We start from the raw sequence: 14,101 nt of genomic DNA, 5'->3' as shown, positions 1-14,101 counted from the left end.
TTGTTGGGAATAAATAAATAAAACAAAAAGGAAAAGAAAGATATAGCATAGAGAATGACACGGGGAAAAAATCTGTTCCCGTCACTGCCGTCACTGCCCCGTCCCATCATCCCCTTCACCGCCCCGTCACCGCCATTCCTTTCACCACCCCATCACCGTCACCGCCATCCCTTTCACCGCCCCGTCACTGTCACTGCCATCCCATTCACCACCCCATCACCGTCCCTGCAGCATCCATATAAGCCTCAGTACTGCAATATTTAGCTTATTCCTTCCTTATAAATCAAAGTTCTGGCTGCTGAACTAGAGAAAGAGATGTTCAGCTGGAAGGGCTTTGTTTATAAATTTTTATCAACACAACTAATATACTACTTTATCCTAAAGCAAAAAAAAAAAGAAAATAAATATAATTTTTTTTCTACCATTGTTGTCTGGTTTCTGCTTTCCTCATCTTCTCATTCAATTCCTTCCATCCACTGTGTGTCTTCTCTCTGTGTCTTCCATTTGCTCTGTTACTGAGCCTCTCCCTTCACCCCCCTCCCCAATTAGTCTGGCACCCATCTTCTTCCCTCCGCTCCCCCATAGTCTGGCATCTGTCTTCTTCCCTTCCAGCGTCTTCTCCCCACTCTGTCTTCCACATTTCCCTTCACGGTCTGTTCCTCTCCACCCTCCTTCAATGTCTGTTCTATTCCTTTCCACCACCACCCTTCCCTCCCTCCTTCACAATCTGTTTCTTTCTACCACCCTTCAGCTCCTCTCATGTGGCTTATCTATCTACCTCCCTCTTACTTTCGTGGCATGTTACAATATAATTTGTTGCCAGCCGCTGGAACATGAGAGCTCGGTCCCCAAACAATCTCGCTTCTGTGTTCCTATTTTCCCCATTTCTAATATCTCCCCTATGTATCTGGCATTGCCCCCCTCCCCCCCCCCGTATCCAAATACCATAACCATGGCATATATATCCCCTTTATGTCTCTGTCCCTATGCCCCATGCACATAATTTCCCCTCTGTTTCTGTTACCTTCCTGTGTCCAGATTTCCCCTGTCTTCCTCTTCCACACCAATGTGTCTCTTCTCTGCAACCCCATCTAGCTTCTTTCCCTCTTTCTTCCCCCCACCCTGCTTCCAGCATCTGGCTCACTTGCCTGCCCTCCCCTTTCTTTCCTGCTGTGGGTTTCTTTCTCTCCCTCTTCATCCCCTTGAAAAATTTGTCCCCGCATCATTCTGGTACTAAACACGAAGCCTTGACTCACCTCCATGGGGTAGATGATTGTCTGAGCTGTAGCCCCAGCCAGAGACTCAGCAATGAACCTCTCCTGCGCAGCGTCTCCTGTTGGTCCCGGATCAGCCGCTTGATCTGAAATAAGAAACTACAGATGCAACCAGGGATTGCAACTAGAGAATGACCTTAGATGCCGAGTTTGCCGGCTTTCTTTTTTGCCCAGCTACACATGTTCAAAAAGCCGTGCACGCGCGGCTGCTCTGTTGTTCAATCTTCTCCTCTGACGCAACCGGAAACAGGAAGTTGCAGGAGATGAGAAGATTGAATAACTTAAGCAGCCGCGCGTGCATGGCTCTTTGAAAGCGTGCGGCTGGGCGAAAAATAAAGCCGGCAAGCTCTGCATCTAAGGTGAGGTGGAGGGAGGGAGATGGCGGAACGTAATTGGGCGGGTGGGGGCTGCTGGACCGTGCGATCCTTCATTGCCTCACTGCGGAGACAAGTCCATTCACCACTCCACGGAGCGGTGAATGACCTTGTCCCCACCCCGCAGCAACCACTATTTTTTCTTTCCCCGTTTTGACGGGTTACCCGCGGCTAGCCGTGGGTAACAATCACGGTGTCATTCTCTAATATAGGACAGAACCTGATATAACAGATCTAAAAGTAGTAGAGCAGCCTTCTTTCTGTCCCAATGCAGCTGGCAATGCTCTTTTCAATTTTCATACTGTGCACATAACTACATTGTTTATCTGTATCTTTTAGGTGATTTCTGTTTTTATCATTTTACATTGTACATCGCTTAGTAAATAAGAGAAGTGATTAATCAAATACACATTAAATTTGAAACTTGATTTTGGATTTAATGCACCTTTTTGGGAATAGCTCAAATTGACTTACATTCAGGTACAGTAAGTCATTTCTTGTCCCCAGAGGGCTTACAATTTAAGGGGGCCTTTCACTAAACAGCAGTAAGAAATGGCTTTAGTGTGTCTTTATGTACATAAGAACATAAGAATTGCCACTGTTGGGTCAGACCAGTGGTCCATCGTGCCCAGCAGTCCGCTCACTTGGCGGCCCTTGGTCAAAGACCAGCGCCCTAACTGAGACTAGCCCTACCTGTGTATGTTCTGGTTCAGTAGGAACTTGTCTAACTTTGTCTTGAATCCCTGGAGGGTGTTTTCCCCTATAACAGACTCCAGAAGAGCGTTTCAGTTTTCTTCCACTCTCTGAGTGAAGAAAAACTTTCTTACATTCGTACGGAATCTATCCCCTTTCAATTTTAGAGAGTGCCCTCTCGTTCTCCCTACCTTGGAGAGGGTGAACAACCTGTCCTTATCTACTGTCTATTCCCTTCAGTAGCTTGAATGTTTCGATCATGTCCCCTCTCAGTCTCCTCTGTTCGATGGAGAAAAGGCCCGGTTTCTCTAATTTTTCACTGTACCACAACTCCTCCAGCCCTTTAACCATCTTAGTCGCTCTTCAAGTAGTACTCTGTCCTTCTTCATATACGGCGACCCTTTCGAGTAGTACTATGTCCTTCTTTATGTAAGGCGACCAGTGCTAGACGCAATAGTCCAGGTGAGGGTGCACCATGGCCCGGTACAGTGGCATGATAACCTTCTCCGATCAGTAGAAGGTCTTCTCTCTGTGCTAAGGTTATTTTACTGCAGCCATGAAAAAGAGCAGCAGCTTTCATCTATTTAAAAAAAAAAAAAAAAAAAAAGACCATTGGGTCATATATTGCCACTTGTTTCGGTGACAGTAAGGGCTCCTGTGTTAACAGTGTGCTAACCAGTTAGCATGTAAAAATGTAGATGCACTAACTGGTTTGATTATTACATTACATTACATTAGTGATTTCTATTCCGCTTGTGCCTTGCGGTTCTAAGCGGATTACATTAGAAGATGGCTGGACATTTCCAGGCGATGACAATACAGTTATTTGTATAACTTTACAAACTTTGCAAACCTAACTTTACTTAACTTTTCGTACATAACTTTACATAACTTTGCGTACATAACTTTACATAACTTTACGTGGAGTTACTTTGTGTTACTTTACATTATCCTTACCGTGCTTGCATAATTTGCATTAAGTTTACATAATTTATCTTACATAATTATGTATGTTTGATTATGTGGTTTGATTATGTATGTAACTGGTTTGATTATGTATGTTTTGATTATGCTCAAAGGAGCATAATCAAAACATTCATCTAAGTCTGATTTGGACATAGAGTGCTAGTCACCCAAAGTTGGCAGGGCACAAATGTCCATTCTCGAAAAATACATCTGAAGTCCAGGTATTTGATCTCCAGACTGCCATTACGTCTACGTTTATATCACATTTATACCACGTCTACATTTATACCACATCCAAATATTTGTCCAAGTCCCAAATGCCCAGAACAAGACCTTTTGGACATGGGATGGGCCAGCATTGTGATGGACCGGCCACCCAGACATGGCAACAGAGCAGTGGGGCACCTTACAAGGCACTGCTGTGAGCTTCACAAAAAAGTGTGCCACATAAACATCAAACCACAACTCTCTTATAGGTCATGGTGAGCCCCCTAAAACACCCAAAAAACTCACTAAACCCACCTGTCTACAACCCCAATAGCCCTTATGGCTGCAGGTAGCACCTATATGGCAGTAGAGTAGGGTTTTCGGGGGGGGGGGGGTTTTGGGGCAGGCTCACATTTTCCACCATAAATGTAGTGGTTTATGGGCCTGGTTCCTCCTCTCTATCATTTACTAGCCCAATCCCCAGGCTATTTAAAAGACCTCTGTGCAGCTCTATTAGAAACATAGAAACATGATGGCAGATAAAGGCCAAATGTTCCATCTAGTCTGCCCACCCATAGTAACCATTATCTCTTTCTCTCTCTGAGAGATCCCACGTGCCAATCCCAGGCTTTTCTAAAGCAGGTGCTGATGTTTTTATGGCAGTGTGAGGGTCAGTGATCACTGGGGGAGTGTGTGGGGGGTCTGTACTTTGTGTCTGCAGTGGTTATTTGGTCACTTTGGATACTTTCTGGGCACTTAGACCTCGTTTTAGATTGCCTAAGTCACAATGTATAAGTTCCGTCCAGGCAACCTTGTAAAACTTTTGATTATCCCTGCAGTACAACTAAATCTAGATCGGCCCACGTCTTGCCCAAATCCCCCCCTCACCACTCCTCCAAAACGGTCTTTTCAGCTCTGGTTGCACAACGGCATTCAGAGGCCTAAAATGTCCCTGGATACGTCTAAAAAGCCATTTTGATTAGCACTTACACAACCTGTCTTTTAGTTCGTCCAAGTGCCGACTTGGATGGGTTTTTAGATGTATTTCCATTTCGATTATGAGCCCCTCAGTCTCTACCCCTAACACACTTTCTTGAAAAATGACAAAATAAATAATTACCACATGCTCAGGACCTGATTCTACAGTATACGGTATATAATGCTAAAAAAAAAAAAAAAATCAGCACCAATCATAACAGAGCTTAGCACAGTTCTATAAAAAACATGTGTTTATCAGCCATCTGAATTGATAATATTTAGTTGTACCTATTTAGGCCCCCAAAAACTAGGCCTAAAGACCTGTGCCTAAATTGTGTATGGATAAAGAGCAATTCCAGTTTGGAGGGACCTGCTGAGCAAGGTGAAGGTGGTTAGGGATGTACTTTTTGTTATACATGTTGTTGTTCCATCTTTTGACAAACTATAGTTTATATGGTTTGATGTGACACGTGACAAGACTCCTGAGGTAGGTCCTGTGGACCGAAACACGTACGTGTTGAGTCCTTTTGTTAATAAAGAGCACCTATTTCTTTTGGACATATCCACTGTTCTTTTCTGTGATACCAGCTTGTGTGTGTGAGGGGAGGGGGGGAGGACTCTCCTGTGGCTGCATCTGTGTATTCTATAATGGTGCCCATAATCCACTCATGCTTCTCACCTGGCCATGCTCTTTTTTAGAGATCCGTGCATTAGAACTGCTGTGCACCACTTTATAGAATGTGTCAACTAAATTTTGCAATAAACAGAACACTTTGACATGTCCCACACGAGGCTATTTTTACTGTGTTGAGAGTAAGTTATCATTTAATGCAGGTTTGTAAAAGAACCCCTACGTTTATATTTTAGGCAATGAGGGGTTAAGTACTTGCTCAAGATCACAAGAAGCCACAGTGGGATTTGCACCTGGTTTTGTGGTTCTCAGCCTGTTGCTCTAACCATTATGCTACTCCTCAATATTCAAAGGGGCACATTTATTAAAGTGCAATAAGCTCAACTGTAGGCTTAACTTCCCACATGTACTAGTCACATGGTATTTATTATATATTGCATGTGGGTCTTCTAACCCACATTTCCCTCATACAGTTCAATGCAGGTAACAAAAAAGAAACTTGAACATCCTATATAGCAGTGTTTTTCAACCTTTTTTGTGCAAAGGCACACTTGTTTCATGAAAAAAATCACGAGGCACACCACCATTAGAAAATGTTAAAAAATTTAACTCTGTGCCTATATTGACTATATATAAAGTAATTCTCTTGAATAGGAATCAAATAAACACAAAGAAAGTATTTTATAATTACTTTATTATGAAATATTAAGTAAACAGAATAGTGAAAAATTATAAAATACTTTATTCAGTGCGAAACCTGGGCCTGTTTGGCTGAACACAAAGCTGATATTCTGGCTGGAATCGAAGAAAGACACACACGTAGCTCTTCGTCAACAGCTCTCAGTCTCTCTCTGTATTTGGTTTTTATAGCATACAAAAATAGACAAATATACCCTCCATCCTTTTTATTAAACCACAATAGCAGTTTTTAGCGCAGGGAGCTGCGCTGAATGTCCAGCGCTGCTCTTGACGCTCATAGGCTCCCTGCGCTAAAAAACCACTATTGCGGTTTAGTAAAAGGTGACCATATTGTAAAATATAGACAGCAGATATAAATTCAGAACTGTGCATAGTAAGTGAAGGGAAGTTTTCATCTCTGGGAATTTACCCAGTTAACTATTAAGTTATTTGGGCAAATTCCTTTGAAAACTGTGGTAATACTGCCTCCACTTTGCTAAATTTAAAATAAAATCATTTTTCCTATCTTGTCTGGTGATTTCTGGTTGCACTTTCTTCTTCTGACTGTGCATCCAATCTTTCTTCCCTTCAATCAGCCTGTATGCTTTCTCTCCTCCACACCTCATTCCCTCCCCCAACTTTTTCTTCCTCTCTCCCTGACCTTTTTCTTTTTTTCTGTTTCTCTTCTTTCCTTCTGTTTCCCTGCCTGCCCCCTTTCTTTCTTTCTCCCTGCCGTTCCCCAAGCCACTGCCACTGCCGCTGCCATCGGGGAACAGGACCCACCAATGGATAACAGGCCCCAAAACCGACGCCGACGCATGCTCTCCCTGACGTCAATTCTGCAATCGGAGAGGAAGTTCCGCCCAGCCAATCAGCGATTGGCTGGCCCGAACTTCCTCTCCGACTGCAGAATTGACGTCGGGGAGAAGAAGACTTATCGGTTCAATAGATTAGATCGCCAAGACAAAGTGAGTCCTGGGTGATCGACTCACTTTGCCTTGGCGAGCTACTGGCACCCCTGCCTCAGGCCCCCTGTTAGCTCCGGGCCCCTGAATGCAGGACTGGTAGTACTGCCCTGATGGCGGCCCTGCGGCACACCAGGCAACATCTCGCGGCACACTAGTGTGCCGCGGAACAGCGGTTGAAAAACACTGCTATATAGGATGTCATAAGGTAACAATAAATCTATAATACACAATTCTTTAATGTTAAGTTTGTAGTCTAACCCCTCTTTCACAAAACCGGCAGCATAGGCCGACATGGTAAATGCTACAACACCCATAGGAACTGAATGGATGTGGGAGCATTTGCCACGTGGCAATTGACTGTGCAGCTTTTTAAAAGGGGGCCTTTATGAACAGACATGTCTTCAATTGTTTCCTAAATGATAATAATAATAATAATAATTTTATTTTTTATATAACAATCAACCAGTAGTTCTGGGTGGTTTATATCAAGAGAACTGTTACATTTCAGTGAAAATACAGGGTCAGAAAATACATTTTGATAAAATACAAAATCAGAGAATATGTCTATAAAATTAGAGGGGCATAATCGAAAGGGACATCTAAGTCCTTTTGCGTCCAACTTGCAGGTCGTCCAAAGTAAAACATAGCCTAGGACACATTTTCAAAAAATACGTCCAAAATATTTTTTGTTTCGAAAATCATCTAATTATACGTCCTGCCAATTTGATCATCCAAGTCACTAAATCGTCCATCTTAATATCACATTTTCGTCCAAGTCAAAAATGCCTAGAACAAGCCCTATTGGACGTGGGAGGGGTCTGCAAAGTGATGGACTGAACACCCAGACATGCCACCTAAATAGTGGGGTATCTTACAGGGCACTGCTGTGAACTTCACAAAAAGGGTGCCATGTCTTCTCCTCACTACATCTCCCTTATAGGTCATGGTGAGCCCCCCTAAGCCACCTCTAGAATCCCCTAGACCCACTTATCTACCACCCAAATAGTCCTTATGGCTGCAGGAGCCACTTATATGCCAGTAGAAAAGGGTTTTGGGGGTGTATAGGGGAGTACACATGTTTAAGTATCAATGCAGTGATTACAGGGGCTTATGGGCATGGGTCCTCCTCTCCATGAGTCCCTAACCTACCCCACCCCAAGACGGCTTAAGCCGCCTCTGTGCTGGACGACTAGGCTTTCCTAAGTCAGGCGGCCAGGTGATGATGGTCTGGAGGCTGAATTTTAAAGGTGTGATTAATATTTTTATGGGGGTGGGGGGGGTGATCACTGGGGTAGTGTGTGGGGATCCTGGGCTGTATAACTTTCGGTTATACATGCTGTACGACTAAGTCTAAGCCGGCCCACGTCCTGCCCAACTCCCGCCCTCGATACTCCTCCTGAAATGCCCTGTTTAGCTCTGGTCGTTCAGCGGCACTATGTAGGCCTAGGTCGTTTAGAAATACGTCCAAAACCCGGTTTTAATATCGGCACTTGGACGTATTTGGACAATGTTCGTCCAAGTGCCGACTTAGGCCGGTTTTTGAATGCTTTTCTCTTTCGATCATGAGCCCCTTAGCGTACAAATCTTTCAAACAAGTAAGTTTTCATCGACTTTCTAAATGCATAATAGGATTGTGTTTGAGCAATCAAAGAACTTATTCAAGAATTTGTTTCTCCAGCTTGCAAAGCGAGTGCCTTTTCCAAAGAACTCTTGAAACAACATGCTTTTGAAGTGGGATACATAAACATACCAGAATTTCTTGTATTCTTACTTGACATATATTATTTAAATTGAGAGGATAGGTATGTTAGTATTAAACCGAAGAGTGCTTTAATACAAATACAACCAAATTTAAAGATGACTCTGGCTTCAAAAGGAAGCCAGTGGAGCTGCAAATAAAAAGGACTCACGTGATCATTTTTTTTTAAGCCAAAAATCAAACGTACTGCTGTGCTCTGTACTAGTTGCAGTCTGGTAAGTGTTTTCTTATTTGACACCAAATAGATAATATTACAATAATCCAGGGTAGATAGGATAATGGATTGTATTAATATCCTAAAAGAAGTCAAATCAAATAACTTTTTTATGGTTCTAAGTTTCCACCTATGCGGCAAAGGAAATGTATTCCATAGCAAAGCAGCCTGATATGATAGCGAAGAATTAAATTGCTTTTTAGATTTTAAATGCCTCACTGATGGGAAAGTTAATAATAATTGATTCCTAAGACCATGTTCAATATTTCCCATATATTCTGATAAATCAACATACAGCGCCTTGTGAGTTAAGATACAGATCTTTAAATACATTCTAGCCTCAACAGAAAACCAGTGCAGCTGTAAAAACAATGGGGCTATTGAGTCATATTTAAAGGATGAATAAATCAGCCTAACAGCTGCATTCTTTTTTTTTTCCAAATCTTTATTCATTTTACAACTGCATTCTATATCAATCGTAATCCACGTTTTAGAGTTTTCGAGCAGCCGATATAGACCAAATTACAACAGTTGAATTGTTTGTTTGTTTATGTTTATTCATTTAAATCCTGCCTTTACCCAGGGTGGGTTACAAAGTTCCTTACAAAATTATAACATTACATCAAACATCACATACACTATCAACAGTACATACTTCCATAATACAAAACCTCCCATACAAAAAACTCCCAATAATACAAGAAGTACAAACCATAACATACACAGGCGACCAGCACCTTATTATCTTCTCCTTTTCATTAATAATACAGTTTTAAATCTTATCTTTCATCTGGCAGAAAAGGTGCCACTTCAATAGTTTGTGATAATACTAGAGATTGAACCAATAATCTCACCATTATTTATTTATTTCAGGGTTTTGTTTGTTTGGTTTTTTTGGAAGAAGGCATGACATGGATGTGGAAGTGTTTTCCAGCTAGCACATTTGCATATCTGTATTCTAACTGGGTAATAAGAACATAAGCACATAAGAAGTTGCCTCCACTGGGTCAGACCGAGGTCCATCTCGCCCAGCGGTCCGCTCCCGCGGCGGCCCATCAGGTCTGCGACCTGTGAAGTGGTTTCTGACCACCTTTATAACCTACCTCAAGTTCTATCTGTACCCCTCTATCCCTTTATCCTCCAGGAACCTATCCAAACCCTTCTTGAACCCCTGTACAGAGTTCTGGCCTATCACTTCCTCCGGAAGCGCGTTCCATGTGTCCACCACCCTCTGTGTAAAAAAGAATTTTCTAGCATTTGTTCTAAACCTGGCCCCTTTCAATTTCTCCGAGTGACCCCTAGTGCTTGTGGCTCCCCTCAGTTTGAAGAATCTGTCCTTATTCACTCTCTCTATGCCCTTAAGGATCTTGAAGGTTTCTATCATGTCCCCTCTAAGTCTCCTCTTCTCCAGGGAGAACAGCCCCAGCATTTTTAACCTGTCAGCGTATGGAAAATTTTCCATACCTTTTATCAGCTTAGTCGCCCTCCTCTGTACTCCCTCGAGTACTGCCATGTCTTTCTTGAGGTACGGCGACCAGTATTGAACACAGTACTCTAGGTGCGGGCGCACCATTGCGCGATACAGCGGCATGATGACTTTCTTCGTCCGGGTTGTGATACCCTTTTTGATGATGCCCAGCATTCTGTTTGCTTTTTTTGAGGCTGTCGCACATTGCGCCGATGGTTTCAGTGATGAGTCGACCATCACCCCCAAGTCCCTTTAACAATATTTAACAATAAGGGCTCCTTTTACTAAGGTGCACTAGGGCTTTAACACGTGGAATAGCGCGCGCTAGACCTTAACGCCAGCATTGAGCTGGCGTTAGTTCTAGAAGCATAGCGTGCGGTGTAGCGCGTGGTAATTTCCTGTGTGTGCTAAAAACGCTAGCGCACCTTAGTGTTTTTGCAGGTCTCGAGTACTAATGGACAAATTAGTGCAAGATCTGCAAAAAGAAAAAGGCTACTAAAATGGTGTGTGGTCTTCGTAATTAGGCGTATGGGGACAGACTTAAAGATCTCAATCTGTATACTTTGGAGGAAAGGCGGTTAGAGGGGAGATATTGATAGAGACGTTTAAATACCTATGTAATATAAATGTGCATGAGTCGAGTCTCTCTCATTTGAAAGGAAACTCTGCAATGAGAGGGCATAGGATAAAGTTAAGAGGTGATAGGCTCTGGAGTAATCTAAGGAAATACTTTGTTACAGAAAGGGTGGTAGATGCTGGAAGAGGTGGTAGAAACAGAGACTGTGTCTGAATTCAAGAAGGCCTGGGATAGGCACATAGGATCTTTCAGAGAGAGATAGCGATAATGGTTACTACAGATGGGCAGATGAAATGGGCCATTTGGCCTTTATCTGCTGTCATGTTTCTATGAGCTGGAGCAGAGATTGGTGGAAAAAAAGTCACAGCAGTCATTTTCAAGAAGAGACAAAGCTGGGCAGGACCACTTAGGCATTGTTCTTGTTCAATCTCCTCCTGGACCACCAGGGACATCTTCAGATGGGCCAGGAGGAGCCTATGAGGTAAGAGGGAGGATGGGGCAGCTTTCCATTTTCTTAATGGATGGGAGGGGGATTGGTAGAGTTACCAGATTTTGAACATTAAAAAAGAGGACATGTGGCCTTGCCCCGTTCTGCCCCAGTCATGCCCTGTTCTGTCAACAGCCCCAACCATTCCATCCCATCCCACCCCTGACCCTGCCCCATTCCAGCCCTAGTCACACCCACACACAAACCTTTGTCGGCTTCCCTAAGCTAGGGGGACGCCTCGAGGACCTCAAGCATGCAGGCTACAGGAGAACTTATAAAAAGAACAGTCTAAAAAGAGGACATCTGGTAACCCTGGTATTGGGGGATTCCAGATTTCTGTTTTTTTATTTTTTATTTTTACACGGGTTCTGGTCAATATTCAGTCCGGGCCTATATAGCTGTCTTAGCCAAATATTGGCCAAGACCACATAAACCTCAGCAGCCACCAGAGAGACAATCAGGTCTGAGTATTCAGAACCGTGGACAGACATTGCCAATACAGAATATTTGGTGCTAATGCAGTGGATGATAGTCAGCACTTTATAACAAAAAAAAACAAAAACCCACTGATGACCATCATACCAGCCCAATAAGTGCTTTTTATTGGCCCTTGGAAGCTTGGCAATTCTTATGGTGCTTACAGTGAGATACCTGCTTCCCCACTGCTACTTGTCTCTCTATAAGCATGAGATGTACAACGCTGGAAGTTTGGGTTGATTTCACAGTTTCAAGTCTTGTGAAACTTGAAACCACAAGACAACTTAAACTTCTGGCTAAAACCAATTGAAAAGCTTCTTTTGCCACCTCTATGGATACTATTGTTGTGTAAAGTAGGTGCCAGAAATGTAGGCCTGTAAATCCCTGGCCTACATTTTCAGTGCTTAATTTATACATGACTACTATTCTGATGGACATGTGAATGGCGCTGCTTTTGCAGGTGGCCACCACTAACGGTGCCATTTGAAGAATATGGGCCTTAGAAAGTTGCACATATAAATTCTAATTACTGCTGATAATTACTTTTTAGTGACCAATCTGTTGCCATTTAGGGAATGGATTCTGTAACTGGTACCCGAGTCGGTAGCCACCTTAAAAGCGGTCACAGATCGTCTGTCAAGGGTGTTGGTTACAGAATCACACCTATTCAGTCAAGATAGGCGGCTGAAATGTAGGCCCAGAAAACCTTGGCCTACATTTCAGCTTCTTATCTTTGCCAATAGACCATAGCAGCCAGTCACAACAGGGGAATTCCCCTTTCCCTCATCATTTGAGCCGCGATTCTGTAACCAGCGCCCAAGCTGGATTTCCTGTCAATCATTGTAGGACACCGGTTATAAGAATTACAGCTTTGGGAAGTCCCTGCCGCTCAGATGATGGGGGAGGAGGGAATTCTCTGCCGCAATTGACTGAGCGGCCATGGCGGGTTACCCCAAATCTCACTGCAAGTCAGCCAGTAGGAGGAATGCCCACTCCCAACTACCGCCACTCCTGAAACCCCCCCCCCAAACACACACACACGTCAGTGGCAGGAGGGATGCCCACTCCTTCCTGCCATCACCCCCCTGCAACATCCCCAGTACGTAGAATGCCCACATTCCCTTCTGATGGCAGCCCCCACTAACATCTCTAGTAGGAGGGATGCCCAATCCCTCCTGCTAACACCCCCTGCTAACATCCCTGGCAGGAGGGATGCCCAATCTCTCCTGCTGCCACCCCAACATCTTCAGCAGGAGGGATGACCAATCCCTCCTGCCGCCACCCCCGCAATATCCCCAGCGGTCTGGAATGATTGACAGGCAATCCGTCTTGGGTGCCGCTCAACTGATGGGAAAGGGGGGAATTCTCCTGCTATGATCGGCTGCTGCGGTCTAGCGGCAAAGATAGGCGGCTGAAATATAGGCCAGGGTTTTGCAGGCCTATATTTCAGCCGCCTATCTTGCCGTGATTTGTGGCTGGGTAGCCACTTTAGACCGCCTAACACCACTTACAGCATTGGCCATGCCTACTTTGGTGTTCTGTGGCCTAAAGCAGCTGCATAGCCATGATTCCATTGGCCATTTCAGCCGCCTTTTATTTAGGCATCAGTAGGCAATTCAACACTGCCGTTTCTGACTGAATTTTTCAATTACGTAGGCATTGGCAGGGCACCTACCGACACCTAAATTTAGGCACTGGTTATAGAATTTCTCCCTTGCTGTATTACTACTATATGTTACATGTATTACTTCCTTCTTAGAATAAGTCCTTAACTTGACAGAATTTTTAGAGGATAGCCAAGATTTGATCCAGACTTGCTCTACCCTGGTGATAACATGCATGAGCGAGCATGTACTTTAAAAATAGATTAACAAAATTGTGCGGAGATCTGGTTAGAATTTTTCCAGATGTCTCAACAGCCACTCAATTGAGGAGAAAAGAATTTCTGAAATTAAAGACTAGGGTACTGGCTCTTGAGGCATCTTTATATCTAAAATTTCCTTGTAAGTGCCTTATTAAATTACAAGACACTGAATTTGTATTTTGGGACCCAATACAGTTAGAACAATTTCTGCTGGCTAGAGAAATGAAATGATTATTGTTTACCTATATAGAATAAGAGGATGTAATAATCAATCCTATCAATTTAATGAATGCATTCAGGTCCATAATGTATGGACTCTGAGTTCACTCAATTTTTTCCTACTAATCTTTTTGAAATGAAGTATATCTCCCCATTAATGTGGGCTTGAAAAGAAATTATGAATTGATGAATTGTTTACTGTATATGTTGTAAATGAATTGTCTTTTTCTTTGTTCATTATATTAATGTAATGATTGAAAATTATTA

The 14,101-nt window shown here is 43.2% G+C and overlaps 1 long non-coding RNA gene across 3 annotated transcripts in view; it reads right to left on the bottom strand.

The window, feature by feature from the left end:
- Positions 1 to 14,101, bottom strand: part of LOC117367304 — a 44,978-nt gene that overhangs the window by 19,227 nt on the left and 11,650 nt on the right. Inside the window, exon 1 of one of the 3 annotated variants that reach the window (XR_004540731.1) lies at positions 1,257 to 1,361. The exons of the other annotated variants lie outside the window; for them this stretch is intronic. This is a non-coding gene — a long non-coding RNA (uncharacterized LOC117367304). Of the gene's footprint in view, positions 1 to 1,256; positions 1,362 to 14,101 lie in introns of those variants that run through there. 3 annotated transcript variants of the gene reach the window in all.

The sequence above is a fragment of the Geotrypetes seraphini genome, chromosome 9, assembly GCF_902459505.1.
Source record: "Geotrypetes seraphini chromosome 9, aGeoSer1.1, whole genome shotgun sequence".
Classification (NCBI taxonomy): domain Eukaryota; kingdom Metazoa; phylum Chordata; class Amphibia; order Gymnophiona; family Dermophiidae; genus Geotrypetes; species Geotrypetes seraphini.
Note: the sequence above shows the minus strand (reverse complement) of the source record. Positions and strands in the feature narration are given on the sequence as shown.